Source organism: Canis lupus, chromosome 1, assembly GCF_048164855.1.
Source record: "Canis lupus baileyi chromosome 1, mCanLup2.hap1, whole genome shotgun sequence".
Taxonomy (NCBI): Eukaryota; Metazoa; Chordata; class Mammalia; order Carnivora; family Canidae; genus Canis; species Canis lupus.
The window spans coordinates 14,674,970-14,685,042 of NC_132838.1; the positions used below are offsets into that span (position 1 = coordinate 14,674,970).

Consider the following 10,073-nt stretch of genomic DNA (forward strand, 5'->3'; position numbering starts at 1 on the left):
TGGAAGCGTTGGCTCTGCATTAGGTTCCTGTGCCAATTATGCAGCAAATAAATTCTGGAGGCGTTAAGGACCTCCACCTGAAAACCTGCAACCAGGAGGGAAACTACTGGAACGCGCAGGACAGTGTCTTTACAACTTAAGAGTGAATATGCCATCTGCGAACCCACCAACACCTTCCGGCTCCCCAGGCCACCTCGCGCTGGCTGCCCGCACCCACAGGCGTGCTTCCTGCAGGTAAGCGCTTTTTACCCAGACTGCTTCACGGCCAGGGCGTAGCATGTGACCCAGGCCGGCCAATCAGACGCCCCAGGAGGGCTCCGGCGGAAGTGAGGCACTTCCGGCGGAAGTGAGGCGCCTCCACAGCATCTCTGGAGCGCGGAGGGGCCCAGGTGATGTGGTCCTGGAGGTGATGGCAGATTCCTGGAAGAGCGAGTTGGTGCTGGGACTTCCTTTCATTGAAGTGGAGGCCATGGTTCCCAAAGCGCGTAAGCTCCTTACTGTTGCTCATTAATTTCTCTTCTGCTTAAACTAGTCGGACTGGATCCCACTGCTTACAACTAAACAGTAACTGACCTACAACTCCTTGGACCCGAAATCATCTTTGTTACAAAATATGCCATAATCAAAATGAGACATGGTATTAACTAAAAAAACAAAACAAAACAAAAAAAAGCCTTGGAGAAGAGATTTTGCAGGATCAATAACCAAAGAATGGATAAATATACATTTATTTTAGGGAATTTATATTTAATGGGGGAAAGAACCTAAATAAATAAGGGAATAGAAACACCCCCAATGAGGGTGGGAGGATGAGAACAGGAGATTTCCAAAAGTGGAAATCCAAATGCCTTTATGTTTTTTTCTTAAAAAAAATACATAAATAAAATTGTATTCATGTATGCATGGAGCCCAATGGGGAGCTTGAACTCATGCCACTGATGAGACCGACATCTGAACTGATGTCAGGAAACTGATGCTTAATTGACTGAGCCACCTAAGTGCCCCTGGTATTCATATTCTATGAATTTTTTCACTCAATAAAAGCATTTATGAGAGTTCCATTGGATCTTGAGTGAAAAAACTTACAGAATATGAACACCGTAATTCTGTTTACATAAAATTTTATTTTTTGTTTATTTTTATTTTATTTTATTTTATTTTATTTGTTTTATTTATCTACGATAGTCACACAGAGAGAGAGAGAGAGAGAGGCAGAGACACAGGCAGAGGGAGAAGCAGGCTCCATGCACCAGGAGCCCAACGTGGGATTCGATCCCGGGTCTCCAGGATCGCGCCTTGGGCCGAAGGCAGGCGCCAAACCCCTGTGCCACCCAGGGATCCCTACATAAAATTTAAATAAAATGTGCAAAAAAAAAAAAATGAAACAGGTAAGAAGCTGAAAGTTCTTACAGTAAGCTATGACAGTGATGTTTGGATGTTGAGAGAAAGGCCACTGAGGGTGTCAGTCAAGGAACACCAAAGACTTACGTGCATTTTGTTTCTTGGGGGAAAAAAAAGGTTGGCAGTTGTGAATGGTCAGTCTGGATTTTTTACTCTGTTTCCCACACTTCCTTAGGAATTACCATTTGTTAAATGTGCCCCCTCTTTTTCTTTTATGAAATGTGAGAAAGACAAACTCGCCATTCAGTCTATACAGAGGATGCTGTGGATGCTGTGATACCATCACGGGATGCTGTGATACCATCGTGCGAGAAATAATAGGATACTCTGTATAAAAGCTACAAGAGGGAAACCCCATGTTGGATTCCTCCAAAAGTAAGCTTTTTAAAAAAAAATAATTTCTGTAGCTTTATTTTCAACTCCATTTTAAATTATACAAGCACTGCATCCTCATGAAATGAACATAAAAGACCATGAAGATTCATTTATAATGATTTTAGGTCTCTAAAAATAACAAATGGTTGTTTTTTTCTTCAGCAACACCATGTTCCTTGAACCGAATCTGTACCTCTCTTAGCACCTCGATTCCAAGTCTCCCAAGGCCGCAACTGGGACACACACTTGTCATTCACAGGCCAAGCCACAGGATGCCACTGTTGCATTTTTGCTATAATAGACTTCTACTTGAGATGAATAAAGGGGGGGGGGGGAGTGGAAGGAAAATCTCTTCTTTTATAAACAGATACGCGACAACTATTTGAGGTTTAAGATTCAAATCTTATCTTTTGAGTTCTGACTAATTTTTTAAATCCCTTTACACTGGATTTTAAATACCACATATTGAAGTCATTTGAGCATTTTAGTAATTACATTCCAGAATGAAACAAAAGCAAATTATTTTGGAACCATTAAAAAATATATACGAGCACCCACAAATACGTAGAGCAAAGTCCTCTGAGAGTTAAATTCTCAAAAGTGATTTCTATTTCAGCTACATGGAGTCTGTTCCTATATTTATACTTGTTAGATCTCTGTGATACATTACTTACTAGTATTAAAACTATCTAAAATTGTTTTTTTGATGGGGCGATGTATTTTTGAAATCAGAATGTTGGATACATCAAATAATGTACTCAGAGATACTCTGCATTTCTAATCGAACCATGATTGATCATTATACTTGGCACTTTAAAATTTCCTTCTGACCCCATCTTAGACTCTAGCAAGTAATTAAAAGTTTATAAATTGACAATTTCAGGTCCCAGAGAAACTGATATTTAAAGAGAAGCATTCCTTTTGATTTATGAGTAAATAATTGTACAGCCAGGCATCTCCCATGCAGAATACATCCAATTAAGAATCTACGAATTCCTGGTCTGTGCGTATAGGAAATAAATTGTAGTCCCTCAAAGAGACTGTAGTCTAATTAGGGACACATGACACATCCATGTAAAAAAAGAAAACAATGCCATTATGAATTTGAAGTGCCATAATGTTCTAAAGTGCCCAGTTAGGAAGAGGAGAGTCCCCAGGCACTGGAACAGTCAGAAAGGGCCTTCGAGGAGGCCAAACTTGGAGTGAGCCTGCAGGCTCAGTGTCGCCTCCTTGCAGTCACGTATCCTCCACTTGGCCCAGTGCTTCCTCTGCCAACTCAGGCCCTGTCTTCTGAAGATTTTCAGAGCTCTTTGAACATAGGTTTCATTATAACTCTCAAAAATTGCTCGTTTCTGTATTCCACAAGTAGTAGGCACGAAGACTACGACCCACATGGTCCCTGTCCCTGGAGCTTCTACTCTAATCAATGCATTGCACTGATTTGCTCACTTGAACCTGTCCCTCTCTTCCATGGGACTGTGAGCTATGAGGTGTCCCCAGCATGGAGGACAGAGCAGAGTGTGCATGAAGCTTGGTTAAACGAATGGGGTGCAGGCGGGAAGATCAAGAGTTAACAGTTGTCCAGCCAACGGCTTCTGGGAGAGAAGAGACAGTGAAATAAAGAAGGTGAAAAAGCAGAAGGACTTGGTGTGACCTGCCAGCCGCGAGGGAGAAGACGAAGCCAAACCAGCTCCCAAGTTGGCCTTACGCAGTGGGTTTGTGTGCTTATTTCTTCGTGAACCCGTGGTACCAGTAGCCCTTTTCTGTTACAGAGTTAACCATGTGCCGCCTACTTATTGTGAAATAAATTTGCCTAATCTGCAGTAAACTGTGTTCCTGCAGCAAAGGGCAGGCCCTAGAAAGGTCAACACAGAGCGTCCCTCTGTCCTTTCTGGCTGGCAAGCGCAGCAAGGAGGTGGCAGGCCACTCGGTGCATGAGTCAGGATGCACGGGGCCCAGCTCTTCACATGCACCTGCACCCCAGACTCAGTTAATTTAGAGTTCAAGGCAATTCTTAGGGGGTCAGCATGACTCATAGGCGTAGGACATGAGCAAAGTGAGGGGCTGAGCAGTTGTAAAGTCATAAATTTTTAAACTTAACTAAAATAGCCCGAGTCTGAATTCAGGATATTAGTTGCCTGAGCAACAGAGAGGTTAAAGCAGCAATAAATTATGGCTGGTCTTATCAAATAGAGCTGTTCCTGTTTTACAGCAGGGCACTAGCACCCTCCACGGTGGCTGCCACACACAATTCAGCATGGAGAAATTATCAGCAAGTTCAACATCAAAGGAAAACAGGAGACCGTGACCCAGGTCCAAGGCCCACGCAGATTGAAGGCTTATTCTCAGCCAGTTTGGAGAACAGAAGGCCTGGGTCCTAATCTCTGTCCTTCCTAATCGTGTGACCTGTGGGTGGCTCTCCCTGCCTCCCTGACCCTTAGGCTGCCCTCTTTAAGAAAGAGATGTTATAAGGCTCCAGTGAACTGCTGGTCATGCAAACACTCTGAAAACCGGAGAATATGCTACAAAACAAACAAACCAACAAACCAAACCAAACCAAAACAAAACAAAAAAAGGTAGTGCTATCTCTAAAAGATGAAAAACAAAATTAGTTGACTAAGAGTGACAATAAAGCTACAATATGGAACACCTGGGTGGCTCAGTGGCCTTTGGCTCAGGTCATAATCCCGGGGTGCTGGGATTGAATCCCATGTCAGGCTCCCTGCAGGAAGCCTGCTTCTCCCTCTGCCTGTGTCTCTGCCTCTCTCTCTCTCTCTCTCTCTCTGTGTGTGTGTGTGTGTGTGTGTCTCCCATGAATAAATAAATAAAATCTTTTAAAAAATAAAATAATAAAACTATAATATTTTACTAAAAACTACCTGCCAGCCAGCAGTCTGGATGAGTAAGATTCTCTGAACAAAACCCCGCATCTCTAACAACTGCAAGAAATCATTTTATGTTAATGCTTATACTTGACCTTCAGAGAACCCGTGTTCTGGGCAAGTCAGACATTTTTGGCAGAGTCCTGGATGGAGACTCAACAGCAGTGTGGTCGTTCCCTGGGGTCTTATTGCAGCTTTTGATTCATTTTGCTAGCACACTGCCTGTCCAGATGCCTCTGTCACTCATTTGGTGCCTTGCTCACCCTTCACTACTTTGTACATTCCCTCTCCCTCCCTCTCTCTCTCCCTCTCTCCCCCAGCCCCTCCCCCCTTTTGCATCTCAGCCCACACATGAGTTCTCCTTCCAGCCAGGCTGATTTCCTTTCTCCCATATGCATTACTCATTGTCCTTCTCTCCTTGAAGACCAGGTCAGAGCAGCAGCGACCCAGTGACATCCACCCCATATAAGCTCCCTTTGCTGAATAGTTGTTATCTTGCCTTCTGCCTCTCAACAGACAGCAAGCTCTTGGAGGAAGGCCCAGGAGGGACCTTATTTATTGCTGTTGACACCACATTCCCTGGGAGCCCACCTTGCACAGGTTAGAAATTCATTGTCTGGAGAGGGGGAGGGGAGGGCGAAGAAAATGCAAGTGGCTATGAGCCCGTATACCTCTGATGCATGCCATGGGGGCTAGCATGGTGCCAAGCCCCAGACCTTCCTTGATGAGGAGACAGCTTTCTTTGGTCTGTAGGAATGTGGACACACGCATGTATCGAGTAGCTACCAATCCAAAGGTGAAGTGATTGAGGTGTGGGGCCGGGGCGGAGGGGGGGGGCTGAGCCAGACAAGGAGGGAAGCTGGTGGCTGTCCCCTTCTGCTCATTCTTGGACGGCAGGTGTGGGGAACACCCCCATGTGAAGATGTTCAGCCCATCTAAAGGTAGCTGAGGAACAGGGGAATGCGTACCCAACAAATGGCTGACTTCATCCCTCCTCCTGTCCCAAATGTAGTAAGGATTCAAAGACCAGCGCCTCAGATTTCTTTGTTCCACCAGAGTCTTCCACACCAGCAAGCTACCTCTGGAAGGCTCTCACACAGAAGGAAGTGTGACTTTCTTGAATTTTGCCTTCATGGTCATTAGTGCATCTTCTATTGGGAAATGTCTATTCAAGTCTTGCTCATTTTAAAACTGGGTTGTTCATCTCTTTACTGTTGGTTGGTAAGTGCTGGGATCAAGTCCTTTGTCAAATACTTATGCTGCAAATATTTTCCCCAGCCTACACGGGCTCATGTGTTCATTTTCTTAGCAGTGTCTTTTGATGAGCAGAAATTTCTAGTTTCAATAATGTCTAACTTATCAGTTTTGCTCTTTGATGATTAATGGTTTTGGGGTCTTATCTGGGATGTCTTTGCCTACCACAAATCATAAAGATAGAGTCCTATATTTTCTTCCAGTAGCTGATAGTCTGGATATTATATTCAGGTCTGTAATTCAGCACAAATTAATTTTTATTCATGGAGCGAGGTGGAGGTTGAGGCTCATTTTTTTTCCCTATCGTATCTGCTTTTCAGCAATATTTGTTAAAAAAGACCTTTCACTATTGGACTGGCTTAGCACCTCGGTTAAAAATCAGTTGACTGTATATGGGTGGATCTATTTCTGGAGTCATTAACCTATAATTTTTTTAACCTGTAATTTTAAAAAAGATTTTATTTATTTATTCATGAGAGACACACAGAGAGAGGCAGAGACACAGGCAGAGGGAGAAGCAGGCTCCCTGCGGGGAACCTGATGTGGGACTCAATCCCAGGACTCTGGGATCATGTCCTGCGCTGAAGGCAGCCGCTCAACTGCTGAGCCACCCAGGCATCCCTAACCTGTAATTTTTTAGCAATACACTCACCTAGAGAGTGGGTCTTTCAAGATTTCCTCACCTTTGGGCTTTATTTTAAAGGGACTAAGGTAAAAAAAAAAAAACTAATAAAGGGACTAAGAGAGAATGCTTGGTTTTGAGAAAATAAAGCACATGCTTGTTGAATTATAGTTCTTTGGGGGAAAATATTTTCAGACACCGTAAGTAAGCAACATGGCAGGCATAAATCTTCCTCTGCAAATAAAATGCAGGACATGCTTGTTTTATTTTCTTGAATGAAAATTCGATTTGCCTTTAAGGTCTTATACCTCCTTTTTACCATGCTGGTAAAAAGACCATTTCAAGTCCTTCTAGAGATTTTCCCCTCCCCCTGGTTGTGAAAGAATCTTTTTTCAGGAGGTGGAAAAATTATGGGAGGGCAAGGTGGGAAGTGGAACCTTTACTCTCCTGTCTATTAAGGGAACAATGGTATCCTTAAGGATCAAGCCTGAACCCTCCCTTAAAGGTGAGTTGGAGTGAGATAGAGGTTGGGGTTCATTTTTAATCCATAAGGGTACCCACATATTCCATATGTGCCAGATAGAACACGGGGATCTCAGCATAGGTTGGGAGTCTCTGAACCTCCCTAAGCTAACCCCTTGCTGTCAACAGCTTGGGTGGTGTTAGCTTCTACAGAATATGGCAGCAGATATTTGTTTTTGTTTTGTTTTGTTTTTTGTTTTGTTTTTTCGATATTTGGTATTTTTGCCTGCCTAGTATATCTCCCTTTTTTCCAACAACAGCACTTCAATTTCTCTTTGGGAAACCACTCCTCCCTACTCTGGAATATATGGAGCTAATAAGTGATTGATTGAGCTCCTGACCCAAGATTTCAGCCAATCCTAAGCACTGAAAGTCAGCCCCTCTATGGGAGTTTCTGTCTGCTGGGCTTCAGGGAGGTGCACTGTAGACTCTGTACTTAGTGGATTCTCCTCTATGGAGGGAACCTGAGAGTGAAGCCAGCTCAGTGAGCAGCTGGGCCTTGAGAGAGAGCCAAAGACAAAAAGTCCTTCTTGTTCAACAGAGTTCAGCCATGCCTGAAGCTAGATCCACAATTTCGTGAGCCATTAAATTCTCAACTGTCAGCCTATTTAAATTGGAGTCTGTAATTGCAGTGGAAAGAGTCTTGATATACCACAACTTGGGCAGCCCAACAACCTTGCCCTTCCCAGTCTAAGGCGCGCGCGCTCTCTCTCTCCCCTTTTCCACATAGATACCATTTCTAAGCCCACCTCCAAGCAGAGTCTGTCTTGAAGGAGTTACCTGCCAGGACCATCTGCTGGGAATAAGCTTAAGGAAAAGTCAAAGTGAGGATAAACATAAATTAGTGTCTCAAGATGTCCTACTGCCATGTAGATCTCTTTCTCTGTCCTGCTTGCTTATCACCGATAATTTTTCTCACTTCCTTATCCGTTTGCTCTTTCTCCCCCAGTCGTCTTGTTTCCAAGCCAGTTTTTTTTAAAGATTTATTTTTATTTATTTATTTATGATAGACATAGAGAGAGAGAGGCAGAGACACAGGCAGAAGGAGAAGCAGGCTCCATGCCGGGAGCCCGACGTGGGACTCGATCCTGGGACTCCAGGATTGCGCCCTGGGCCAAAGGCAGACGCGAAACCGCTGAGCCACCCAGGGATCCCCCCAAGCCAATTTAATGCATGAATCACTTACTTGTGCCCAGTAGTGTTTGGAATCATCAAACATAGCATCAGCTCTTGAAAAGCTCAGGTGTAATGAAAGAGAATTTAGAGCCAGGACAGAGTAAGTGAGGGGGCCTGGGTCCAAGAGACAAAGGGCAGGAAGTCAACAAATTTGAAGCTGATGATGATACCATGGAATGAGTCCTTCTGGGACGACGAGCAGGGGCAGGCTTGGATTATGGGGAGACAGTCAGGTGAGAGACCTCTAAGCTCTGATTCTGAAGGAGGGGATTTGAGAGTCCATTAAATTATAGAACCTTTCTGTTAAACAAAGCCTGAGCGATGATCCAATCTGACACAGCTAGATCCTTTTATTTCTTTTGAGTAAAATTATATCCAACCCTAAACCTCAGTCTCACAGTTTAACAAACAAGAGAGGGAAGCCAATAGTTCCCACAATAGGCAGGGGTCAAAGATGCTCCCAGGAGGTCCCTCGGGGTCTGCCAACCAGAGGAACTCAGCTCTTACCTGTTTCACTAGTGCTGCTTCCCCATTAAGATTTGTAAAAAACAAAAATTGGAAGAAGTTTGCAAAGCCAAGGAGTAGTTTACTTCCCACCCGGTGCTAACACAATTTCTGCCTTCTTTTGAGCCCCATCTGCCCCCATTCCCCACCCCTATTCCAAAACTTGGATTTAACATAATAAACCCCTCTTCGGGTTCCATACCCATCAGTGTTTGCCAAGACTCAGAACCCAGATCTGGGCTTTTGTTTCCCAACCCCCCACTGTCTCCTTTTCTCCCTTTGGGACATCACCTGTCATTTCTGGGCCAAAGACACCCAGATCTGTTAGTTTAGCCTGACCTGTATTTGTGTTTCCGCCCAGCGTCTCCCGCTGCCTGTGGGACCATTCTGGTTGGATGCTCTGCCCTCACTCAGCTCCTCTACCAGAAAGAACAGTAACCTCGCTCAGCAGAAAATTGGCCTCTTGGAAACAACAGTGGCTGCCACTGGATGGCTAGAAATGCTTTTTTGCTTGGCTGTAGCTCTTTTAATGTGATGAACATCAGCTGATTTTGTAAAAATAATAATAACTTTAAACCAAATATGATTAAATAGAAAAAAATTATCTGGAACTTTTCAGGGTTTAAATGGTGTGTGTGTGTGTGTGTGTGTGTGTGTGTGTGTGTGTGTCTGTGTGTTCTAATTTACTTTTAACCTGCTTTGCCTATCTGGATATGTGTTCATGAGATTTTAGAATTGGGAAAATTTGAGTATTGTAAGTCACCAGTTCACATTTGAAAAGTTTTTGTGCATAATATGAAACACCTTTTATAATTTATTTAAGCAGTCCACTATTGTTAGACTTTGAGTCGCTTCCAACTAAACTCCTATTGTTGGACATTTTGGTTGCTTCCAACTTGGCCCTAACAAACCAACGCAAAGCCAGAATAACTGCATGAAAATAAATTACAATAAAGGAGAAGGGGAAAAGGAGGGAAACAATCGGAGAAATTCTGGGGGGGGGAGGGGAGGATAGACCAACTTGCTTAAAGAAATAAAAGTTTTAAGAGCCCTTTTGTACGCAAAATTTGCCAATATTTGCCCCCCAAAAAGGAAAAAACCCACAAAGCTAACAGTGATTGTAGATTATTCATTTTCAACCAAATTATTTTTATTTTTAGAAACTGGCTCAACTAAGTTGTTTTAAACAAAAGCATGTGCGTGTGTCCCCTTCTGGACCAACGCTTATGTAGCCAGTTAGGGTGTTCATGATCATCCAGCTATAAACGGAAAAAAGTGTTTATTTTAATATTTGTAGGATTGCCTTCTAAAACCCAGTGCCTTTTTCTCAAATCTCA

The 10,073-nt window shown here is 43.5% G+C and overlaps 1 long non-coding RNA gene across 2 annotated transcripts; it reads left to right on the forward strand.

Moving 5' to 3' along the window:
- Nucleotides 1-351: 351 nt before the first annotated feature.
- Nucleotides 352-9,311, forward strand: LOC140630727 (uncharacterized). 2 transcript variants are annotated; one of them, XR_012028440.1, is made up of 4 exons: nt 352-637; nt 1,186-1,776; nt 5,175-5,258; nt 9,098-9,311. It is a non-coding gene; the product is annotated as an uncharacterized lncRNA (long non-coding RNA). The 2 variants fall into 2 exon arrangements; XR_012028446.1 differs by having other exon boundaries at nt 352-564.
- Nucleotides 9,312-10,073: the final 762 nt, after the last annotated feature.